The sequence below is a fragment of the Macaca thibetana genome, chromosome 7 (assembly GCF_024542745.1).
Source record: "Macaca thibetana thibetana isolate TM-01 chromosome 7, ASM2454274v1, whole genome shotgun sequence".
In the NCBI taxonomy this organism is placed as follows: Eukaryota; Metazoa; Chordata; class Mammalia; order Primates; family Cercopithecidae; genus Macaca; species Macaca thibetana.
In genome coordinates this window covers 103,406,361-103,417,749 of record NC_065584.1, presented here as the reverse complement: position 1 = coordinate 103,417,749, position 11,389 = coordinate 103,406,361, and the positions used below count along the sequence as shown (strand labels likewise).

At 37.2% G+C, this 11,389-nt stretch overlaps 1 protein-coding gene across 1 annotated transcript in view; it reads left to right on the top strand.

Annotated features, from left to right (window-relative positions):
* The first annotated feature begins 1,184 nt into the window (after positions 1–1,184).
* The window catches only part of MRPS11 (mitochondrial ribosomal protein S11), a 1,182,883-nt gene continuing 1,172,678 nt past the window's right edge, over positions 1,185–11,389 (top strand). The window contains exon 1 of the mRNA XM_050797703.1: positions 1,185–1,188. The gene's annotated coding sequence lies outside the window, so the exon portion shown is untranslated. The remainder of the gene's footprint in view (positions 1,189–11,389) is intronic.

The following is an 11,389-nucleotide window of genomic DNA, read 5'->3' as shown; positions in this document are numbered from 1 at the left end:
TTTTACTACTCATGGACTCAAGGAAGACCAGGGTGAGAGAGGGTTACCAGAATTGAAAGTAGAGCTATTGTATAGGGAGGGTGACTTTGACATTCAGTGTCCCTTTTAACCAAGAGATACAACTAGCTGCAGGCAACACTTCAAGAAGATACCCCAATATTACTTCCCTCTCTCATTCCAATTTCCTTCAGTTCCTTACTCTCTGAAGCAAACCAGAAGGCAGATCAAGTATTATCTTTGTCAAATGCCATATAGATGAATATTTCTGGTCAGAGAGTAGGGTGCAGAAAGGGGAACTGGTAGAGAGGGGCAAATATAAGATATCCAACAAAGTTTGCTAATGTACACAATATGTAAAATCCATTCCAGGTGCACTAAATTCTTAATTGTATGCTTAAAATATAATTGTTATTGGTATATACTTATATAAAGTAGTATACCTATTTTTAAGAGAATTTTGTTGCTGTCATATAGGGACAAATTTCTCACCACAGGTTAAAATGAAATCACTGTTCTGTGGTTCAAGTTCTTACCAGGATGTTAAACTAGCAAAAGTTCTAGCTCTCTCCCTCCAAAAACAACCCCCAAAAAAGTATAGGAGAACATCAAGATGAAATGGGAGAGTTCCCTGACCACCCTCACAGGACATTCGACAGGAGTGTGGCTCATCTGTGTGGTTGCCACCACTGCTCAAACCCCTCATGGGAGGGTAAGCACTCAGATGGATAGGGGCAGGAGTTCAAGTGGGCATGTGTTACAGTGTGCTCTTTTAGGCTTGTTGTGCATGGATGGTTTAAGTGTTAAGCTGGTTAGCACTTAACATTGCAAGGGCAGAGGGCCAGTATAACAGCTTTCTGCATCCTGAACTCTTGTGCAGCATCCCAGAAGATTTAGGCCACACACGGACTTGAAGGATGGTGAATGCATGGTTTTATTGTGTAGTGGAGGTGGTTCTCAGTAGGATGGATGGGGAGCTGGACAGGGGATGGAGTGGGAAGATGATCTTCCCCTGGAGTTTGGCCATCCAGCAGCCAATTCTCCAACTGTCCCCAAAGTCCTCCTGACATTCCTTTTCTTCTCTCCTTCTCTGCTGCACTCTTCTGCCATTTGTCTGCTCATCTCCTGTTTGTCGCCTAGTCTGCTTCTGAGGCCTGGGGTTTGGAGTTCATATGGGTACAGGATAGGGGGCATGGCAGGCCAAAAGGCAACTTTTGGGCACAAAAACTGGAATCCCTGTCCTCATTTAGGGTCACAGGTATCCAAGCTTGAGGGTGGAGCCTTTGCCAGGTAACTGCCCACTTCTACCCAGTATTTCCCTCTCCATTGTCTATATCAAAGATACACCAAAAACCAAAAACCCCTAGGGTGCGCAATTGTTTGTGTGGTGTAGTGGTTTTATTGGAGGATAAAAAGCAAGACTTTTCTTGATTATCTTCAGTCTTTGCTTTGTGATCAACTAATAGCTCTCAAAGTTTGGCCCCAGGCTGGTGGAATCCACATCACCTGGGAACTTGTGAGAAACTCAAATTATTGGGTCCTATCCCAGATAAACTGAGCCAGAAACTGAAATAGGATAGAGCCCATAAATCTGTTTTAACAAGTCCTCCAGGAGATTCCAATACTCACTAACATTTGAGAACCACTGGGATAAACAATGCCTGTATCTACCCTAGCGTTGTCAGATTTAGCAAATCAAAATACAGTATCGCCAATTAAATTTGAATTTCAGATAAACAACAAATTTTCCTTTTGTGTAAGTGTGCTACTGAAATTCAAATTTAACTGGATGCCCTGCATTTTATTGGGCAACCCTAATCTATACCTGTAATTAGTCAAAACTCTGGTCCAGGTGTCTTTCAGAGTAAACTCAGGACAGCTCAGAAGCACAGTGGTTGTGCTGGGAAAACAGGTTGGGACTAATTAAGTACTACAGTACTGACAGCTGTCGATCATCAGCATCATCTGAGAGCTTGTAAAAATTTGCAAATTCTTAGCCCCACCTCTGCATCACTAAATCAGAAACTCTGGGGATGTGGCCCAGGACTCTGGTTTACGAAGACCTACAGGTGTCTCTTATGCACCCTGAAGTTTGAGAAGCACTGAACTAACTAATCTCAGGCAATGAATCTGACCTCTTTCTCTTTTAAATACCCAAGACTAAGAAGAGGCTGCTTCTCTCAGGAAAGCATAGAGTGAAGCTCTGACCGGAGGAATTATTTTGTTGACATACCAGCATTCCTGTGGAATTGTATTCATTAGAAGTGAGTAACTAAGAGCAGCCCATAGTCAAGGGGAAACAAATTAAGCTTCATCTCATGAAGAAAGAACACTAAGAATTTGAAGATACTGTTAGAAGAAAAACTTTAGCTGAATTAAATTTAAAGGAGTATTGAATTTAATTGAGCAATGAACAATTCACTCATCTGGCAGCCCCCAGAATCACAGCAGATTCAGAGAGACTCCAAGGATGCCTTGTGGTCAGAACACATTTATAGACAAAAAAAATGTAAATAACAAACAGAAATCAGAAGTGAGGAATAGAAACAACTGAATTGGTTACAACTGAATTGGTAACAGGCAAATAAGGTGTTTGCCTTATTTGAAAACAGTTTGAACACTCATCAGTGTATGAGTGGTTGAAGTACGGCTGCTGGGATTGTCCAAGACTCAGCTATGGTTACAGGTGCATACTCCTAAGTTAGGTTTTCAATCCTGTCTCGCTATTAAGTTAGGTTGCAGTTCCACAAGGACTCAAATATAGAAGTACGACATCTTTCTTAGCCCATACTTAGTCTGATTTAACAGTACATATTTTTAAATCGCCACAGACACAAAATGTTGAAACTAAAAGCATGGAAAAATTAATATCAATCAAATGCTATGATAACCAAAGGAAACCTGGGATTACTATATTAATATGAAATAAAATTAATTTAAAACAAGCACAAACACAATTTATTAGAGATTGATAGGATCACAAATAGAAAATAAAGGGTTCAACTCAGTAACCAAAATATAACAATTTAAAAGATGTAAACATTTAATAAAATTGCTTTAAAACATACAAAGCAAAAAAAGCAATGGAACTACAAAGAGAAACATAAATCCTCTACTTTAATAGGAAAATTCAAAACACCTCTCTTGATTGGCAAGTCAATAAGACAGAAAACTAATAAGGACATAGAAGATCTGGAAAACACAACCAAAACATTGAACTTAATGACTACATGTAGAGTTCTATGCAACAATTGGAAAATATACTTATTTTCATTCACGTATTCAAATATTGGTTATGTACAAAGCCATAGAGAAAGCCTCAATAAACTTCAAAGAACAGGTATTCTTCAGATCACAATCTGTGGTCAAAATATAATTAGGTTAAACTTTAATAACAAAAAATATTTTCTAAGAACCTTCACAGTAATTTTAAAATCCATGGATGTACTAGAGAAGAAATAATGACAAAAATTTTAACCTACTTATAATTAAATCATAATGAAGAATAATATCCTGTACTATGAAAGTTAGCAAACATTATGTACCATGTGATATTTACGGCCTTAAGTACCTACATAAGAAAAGAAGAAAACTTTAAAATTAATGCGTAAATACCTATCCTAAGAAGTTAGCAATAGAAAATTATCATTATCATAATAAGCAAAGAGAAGAATAAAAATTAATAAAAATAGCATACAAAAATACAATGGTAAAGATAAAACAATGAGTTGGTTCTTTGAAAAAATTAAAATAGATGAGGCAGAAATAATCAAGAGATAAAGAAGACAAAACTAAATAACATTATTTTTAAAAACCCTGACACTCATATATAGAGTATAAACTTACAATAAAATAAAACAATATGCCATAAATAATATTGTGATGTAATTAAAAACTTAAGTGACTGTGATAGTTATTTTTATGTCAAGTTGACTGGGCAATAAGTTGCCCAGATATCTGGTCAAACATTATCCTGGTTGTTTCTACAAGGATGTTTCTGGATGAAATTAACATTTAAATCAATAGACTGAGTAAAGCAAATGGGTGGGCCTTATTCAATCAGTTGAAGGCCTGAATCGAATAAAAAGGCTGATGTCCCCAGCCAAAAAGTAATTCCTCCTGCCTGATTGCTTTCAAAATGGAATATCAGCTTTTTCCTGCCTTTGGATTTGAACTGAAACATCAAGTCTTTCTAGATCTCATGTCTGCCAGCATTTAGACAGGACCTACAGCATGTGCACTGCTGTTTCTCAGGCCTTCAGGTTTGGACTGTAACTACACTATCAGCTTTCCTGTGTCTTCAGGTTTCTGTCTTTCTTTGCAAATATTAGGACTTGCAAACCTTCATAATTATCACACAAACACACACACACCTTATTGGTTCTCTTTTTATGGCAAACCCTAATTGAGTAATGTAGACAAATACTTAGGAAAAAATATAACATCAGAACTCAGTGAAAAAGAAATAAAAAGCTTCATTAGTCCTTTAACTATTAAGAATTGTAGCAGTTAAAGAATCATTAAGCCAAGATAGTTTAAAATAAATTCTTATCAATCTTCCAAGGCAAAGAAAAGAAAAAAGGACAAACATTTACATCCACATCCAAATTGGGTGTATTCGGATAGGCAAAGATAATTTTACTTTTAAATCTTTATAAATGAAGTTCACTGCATTATCAAATTGAAAGAGAAACACCATATGATAATTTCAATAGAAGTAAAATAATTTGATGAAAGTCAACACTTATTCAGAATAAAATATACAGCTAAATAGAATTCTAAATGGAAAAAAAGAATTATTCTTTTCATAGTAGAGACTGAGACAAGGGGACCCATTGTCACCACTTCTAGTTAATATTTTAGTAGAAATACTAGCCAGTATAAGAATTAAGAGAAGAAAAATAATAAAATTATAAATTTTTGAATGGAAAAAAGTAAAACTGTCATCATTTGAAGATGATATGACTGTTTACATAGAATACCTAAAATAATACAGGGAAATTATTTTAGAAATAATTGAAGAGTTTAGCAAAATGTCTACATTGGTATATAAAACAGTTGCATTTCTGGACAGCAGACATAAACCTGAAAGGCAATTGAAAAGAAGACACATTTTTTAGTAATATCAGGGAAAATCCCATATTAAGAAATAAAACAAAAAATTAAAACCTTTATAGAAAAAAATACAGATTTATTAGACATAGCAAAGACGACATAAATGGGAGGGAGAAAAAAACACAACATACCAAGTTAAGACAGGAATATCACAGAGAGAGGTTAATTCTCTCAAAATTCATCCCTAGGTTCAATGTAATCCCCCTCAAATTGTAACAAGGGTTTTTTTTTTTTTTTTTAACTTGATACTTCTAATATGTATTTAGTGGAGTAATGGGCCAAAAATAATAGCCAGGATACTTTTAATAAGAGCAGAGAGGAGGAAGTTGCCTTGCCAGGTATCAATAGCAGGAAGCTACAGTAATAAAGATAGCATGGTGTTGGTATAACAGAGACAAATTCACCTTGGAATCAGAAGCAGACCCACACATTTATGCCGCATTGGGATATGATAGAGGGGTCATGTCAGACAAGAATATAAAAGGGAGACTTTTGATAAAAAGATGTGGTAAAAAGAAAATCACATAAAAAATAAATTTGTTTTCTAATCTCATAAGATTTAATAAAAGTCAATTCCAGATGGATGTTAAAGGATATAAAGCTCTTAGTAGAAAATGTAGATGCAGGCCGGGCACAGTGGCTCAAGCCTGTAATCTCAGCACTTTGGGAGGCCGAGATAGGCGGATCATGAGGTCAGGAGATCGAGACCTTCCTGGCTAACACGGTGAAACCCTGTCTTTACTAAAAAAATACAAAAAAAAAAAACTAGCCGGGCGAGGTGGCGGGCACCTGTAGTCCCAGCTACTTGGGAGGCTGAGGCAGGAGAATGGCATAAACCCACGAGGTGGAGCTTGTAGTGAGCTGAGATCCAGCCACTGCACTCCAGCCTGGGCCACAAAGTGAGACTCCGTCTCTCAAAAAAAAAAAAAAAAAAAAAAAAAAAAAAAAGTAGATGCATACAGTTTAGAAATTGAGGTAGGAAAAAAATTCTTAAATAAGATAGAAGTGGAAAGGAATAAAAACATCAATAAATTTGGTAATATTTAAATCAGGATTTTTTTATTCATCAAAAGAGTTCTTAAAGAATATGGAAAAAAATAGTTTCAAACTGGGAAAGGATACCTGTATTACATAAAATGAAAAGACTAATACCAAGAACACATTTTAAAAACTCATAAAAATTAACTGGAAAAATACCAGCAAACCAGTAAAAAAAGAAGGAGTGGTATGGAGAGTGAGAATAGCCATCTTACAGAGAAGCAAACCTGCGATGAAATAGTCAACATAATTAGTGATAAGAGAAATGCCAATAATGACCATGAACAGTTTATATTATTTAATTGACAAAAAATAAAAATCTGACAATATGAAGTATTGGAGAGAAGTGCATTGACTGAATGTCTTTTATATTGCTGGAGGGAGTATAAATTCGATGAACTACTTTGGAAAATGGTTTGATATTCCCCTTTAGAGTCCCCATGTTTTGGCCTGGCAATTCTATGGCTCAGAAGATACCCAAGAGAAACTCTTGCATGTGAACACAGGAGACATGACCTGGAATATTTATAGCAGTACTGTTTACATTATTCAAACTTTGGGAACAGCCCAAATGCTCACCAGCAGGACAGTGGGTGGCTAAAATATGGTATATGCACACCATAAAACATCACAAGCAATGAAGATGAGTAACTACGGGGACATGCAAAAAGAGGGATGAAATTTAGCAGTATAATATTAAGTAAAAAGTAATTCTGGAAGGATTATATGCAGTATGATACTCATTTTTATAAAATTAAATATAAGTACAAATAACATATGTAAAATATAATTTTAGCAGTTCCTACATATAAAATAAATGTGTAAAAAGGAAAGCAGGAGAAGGATGAATATGAAATTCAAGATGATCACCTTCTCAGGCAAGGGTTGGCAGAGGGATGAGAAAAGTTGATAGATTCATGGATGGCTACAACATTATTAAAAATAACTAAAGGAAGTCATGCATGGATCAACAATGGAATGATTTTAATGGATACAATTTTGCTTACCTGAGGTCTAAAGGCGGCAGGGAATTCACTGTCTCCCACAGGAAATTGGGACTCTGATTACAGAAGTGATGCTATGGCTACAGTGAAGAGGTAGGTAGACATGTAGCCACAAGAACTGTTCTTTTTTGTGCATGAGGGAGGTCTTTGTCCTCAGAGAGAAGGTGTTTCTTGTCCTTTGTTGTTATCTGGAACTGCTCTGCCTCTTTCTTTTGTTGCAGCAAGAAAGCTCTATATGGGATGGCAGATTCCACAGTCAGCTCTTATGACACAGACTGGTCAGGATATGCTATGTCAGAGCCCTTTGATTTCAATTGATAGCACTGATGATTTCCACACAGCTCACTCCTACAGCCTACCCCTGCTGACTCTGATCTTAGGGAAACTCCCCTTTTTGAAGCCCCTCTCTTCTTGTTTCCATATTGACATGTTCTTTTTTTAAAAAAAAAATAAATTATGTTCTCAATTACAGGAATTTGTAGCATCCATAGCAGAGGTTCTTAAATGTCATGGTCTGTTGATGGACAGCTTCCTATATTCCTAATGCCTCTGTGAATCTGTGCTTTTATTTTTCCCTTTCTCTGTCACTTCACTGGGCTTTAAGTCATGAGGAGGTATAACATCGTGTACTCTGTCAGCCATCTTAAACTGGAAGTTCTTGGAAATTAGTTTAGAATGAGGACAGGGAGCTGGGGTTGCTTTGGTCTCTTTGAAAAGATAAAATGTTGATGACTTAGAAAGATGTGTTCTAGTGGTTTGAGTCAGGATTCTTAAATTATTTATCAGACTCAGGCTGAGTTACTAGAACTGAACAAAACAAACAGAACGAATCTAAAAGAAAATTGGGTTTCCAACAATTGAGTCTTTAAACAGAAAGTCTACAACCCTCAGCACAAGTGCTGTATTCCTCAGACTTCAGCGCCCTTCAGACATCCTAAATATATGTATATAGTAAACACATTAAGAGCTGTTGAAATGATAACAAGCTGAACTTTAAATAATTTGTTAGAATGGCTTCTCTTGTTTTCTCCCATTGGAAATGGTCGCTTATATTCTGCAGGAATGGTCTGCAATTTTAATTTAATTTTGTTTGCAAGACATTCTAACCTACTGATATGAGAGATACACTGAAGAAGTGCATGTATTGTTTTTGTTTGTTTTTTTTCATATGACCCCTTTAGGAAATCTTCTGCCAGAGTCATTACAAAGAGTATTTTTATTAGGCTACATAAATAATATGCACCGAAATTTCCAGGAAGATTGTAGAAAATAAAACAGTGAGAATCCCTGAGATATACTATTACACTTTGTCTCCTGAGTCATCTAAGATTGATCTTCAATGCTACCCAAGACCTCCCATGGATACACTTGACCCTTTATTTTATTTTTTGCCCATTCACTCACCTTCTTTGGTTGTACCCTGGTTTTCCATCACAACTAAAATCCAGATACTAGCCTATCTATGAATTCCACAGTCTTGATTATAGCTTGCAATGACCTGGCCTTGCCCTGCTGTCGCCCTGTCTTCATGGTTTAATCACATTGCCTTTGGTTTCTGAAACATGCCAAGATCCTTGCACTTGTGGTTTTCTTCTTTCTGCCTAGAGTATTCGTACCCTTTCCCCTCTCCTGACTAGCATCGATTAACTCTGTAATTCTCAGCTTAAATACCCCTCATTCACGAATGTTTTTCTGACCTCCCTATATAAAATCCTAGCAGCTTGAAGTTTTCCCTTAGAGCAATGATCAATATTACAATTTTATACCTGTGTTATATTTCCCTTTGGTTCCTGTTTAAAGTGTCTTCAGTATGGCATTAGGACGGGTATGATACCTCTTTGTTCCCTGTATAAATGCAATAAATGTACAGTGGTTAAAACTTAGTAGTTTTCCAATACATATTTACTGAGTTCCACAAATTGAAGGTAGAGTTTTAGATAAATTAGGGCTAAAGTACACACTTGAGGAAAAACCAAGTCCAGATTCACTTTGTTACGTATTGCACTTGTTAGAGCCTGATCTTTCACCACAATGTGACCTAATTCACTCTTGATTCTAGGATGAAGTTTTACTTTTACTATCAAAAAACTTGGAGATCTTAATATATTCCCTGAATCTTTATCTTTAGGCAAGTCACAAAACCTTTCTGAGCCATGGTTTTTTCATTTGAAGAATGAAGGTCAGGTTAGTCAGGATGATTAAGTGAGACCATTTAAACAGAGCTAAGCACTGATCCAAGAGCACACAGCCACACATAGATGCTAGCTCCTTTTCCTCACTACTATACTTGTCTGTGAGTTCAGACCAGTTTTGAGAGCACACAGCCAACATAAGACCACTCTCACTTCTGACACCAATTGTAACTTGAGCACGGTGGTTCCCAAAACTACCCTCAGATGTGATAATTTGCTAAGAGAACTCACAGAATTCACTGCAAGCCATTATACTCATGGTTACATACAGTTTCACAGTGAAAGAATGCAGATTAAAATCAGCCAAGGGAGAGACACATAGAGCAGAATCCAGGAGGCATCCAAATGTGGAGTTTCCATTCCTGAAAGTGGAGTCAGGACAGTGTTAATTCTTCCTAGCCATAATGTGGGATAACAGGATGGAGTATTGTTGACCTAAGCCACACCTGATACACACCTGAGCCACGGTGCCCAGGGCATTTACTGGGGCTTCATTGCTTAGGCATGATTGATTGCCTACATAGTTGATCTTTATCTCCAGGTTGGCTGAGATTGTGTGTTCCAAAAGTCCCCACCCTAAGTGACATTGTTACCATCTGGTTTGGCCTAAGGCCTCACCCTAAATCACATTGCTAGACAATCCAGTGCGATGCAAAGCCCCCGGACAAACAGACACATCTATTAGGCATGCTGTTGCAATGAGTAGAAATTACCTTGTAATCTCTAAGGCAGAGGTCGGGCCTATTTTGGGGCAAGGTTAAATTAGTTATTACATAGATGGATACCACATGTTCACCTATTGGCTCCTTATACAAACTCTATTTTCATACCCATCTTCTTCATCAATTCAAAGTTCTGTCTTCCCTGGAACATTAATGTCTCTTGGTCTCCTCTCCTTGCTCTGTGACATAGAGTCATCTTCAAGCTGAATGTAAGTAAGCTGAATGCTTATTAATGTATTGACCTTAATCTATTTATACTGCTCTAACAAATACCACAAACCAGGTAGATTATAAACAATAGAAATTTATTTCTCACAGTTCTGGAGGCTGGGAAGTGTAAGATCAAGGTGCCAGAAGACTCAGTGTGGCAAAGGCCACTTTCTCATATATAGCACTTTCTTGCTGTGTCTTTACATGACAGAGAGGGCAAGGCAGATCTCTGGGACTTTTTTTTTAAGGATGATAATCCCCTTTATGAGGGCTTCATCCTCATGACCTAATCACTTCCAAAATGGCCCTACCTCCTAATACCATCACCTATGAGTTAAGATGTAAATTTGGGGAACACATACATTCAAACCGTATCAATATACTACAACCCTATTGTGCCTTTCACTAGGTTTCTCTAAAATGATCTCTTACCTCAACTCTATAGCAATATGGTCTAGTAGTCCAAGACAGACTTTGGAGCCAAAATCCTAAAACCTGCCACTGACTAGGTCTGTAACTTTCTGTCTCTGTGTCTTTCTCTTTTCCCAAAAGTAGTGAATCCCCAAAGATATTCCCCTATGCCTATTTTGTACAGACTATATATAAGAATCACCTGGGGAACTTGTTAAAACCTGGTATTTCTTGGTGAAGCAGTCAGTATTCTTGGTTGCAAACGACAGAACCCACTCTTGCAAGTTGAAGCAAAAAGGAGCTTATTACAGCATGTACAATTGCTCTTAAAATCTCCAAAGTCTCAGAGTCTGAGATTTCAGCTCTGAGAATACAGAGACAAAACAGGATAAAAGCTGCACCACTAGTTGGCTCCCAGACTTGATTCTACCACTGCTGCTGTTACAAAGTACCCAGCATGAACATTGAGCACTAAATCCTGAAGCCAAAATATTGAGCACAGTGTGTGTCCACAGGATCTCAGCTAGAACTGCCTCTAAAGATTCTATAACTCTCTGCCAATCTCCAGGTGCCCCAATGATAAAACATTACTTTCCTCCTCACACCACCCTTTCCAAAAATGAACCCCAAGAAGAGGCATCTGTTGGACAGAGCCTAGAGTGCACATTATGACCCCAGCCACAAGGCAACTGCCAAAGTG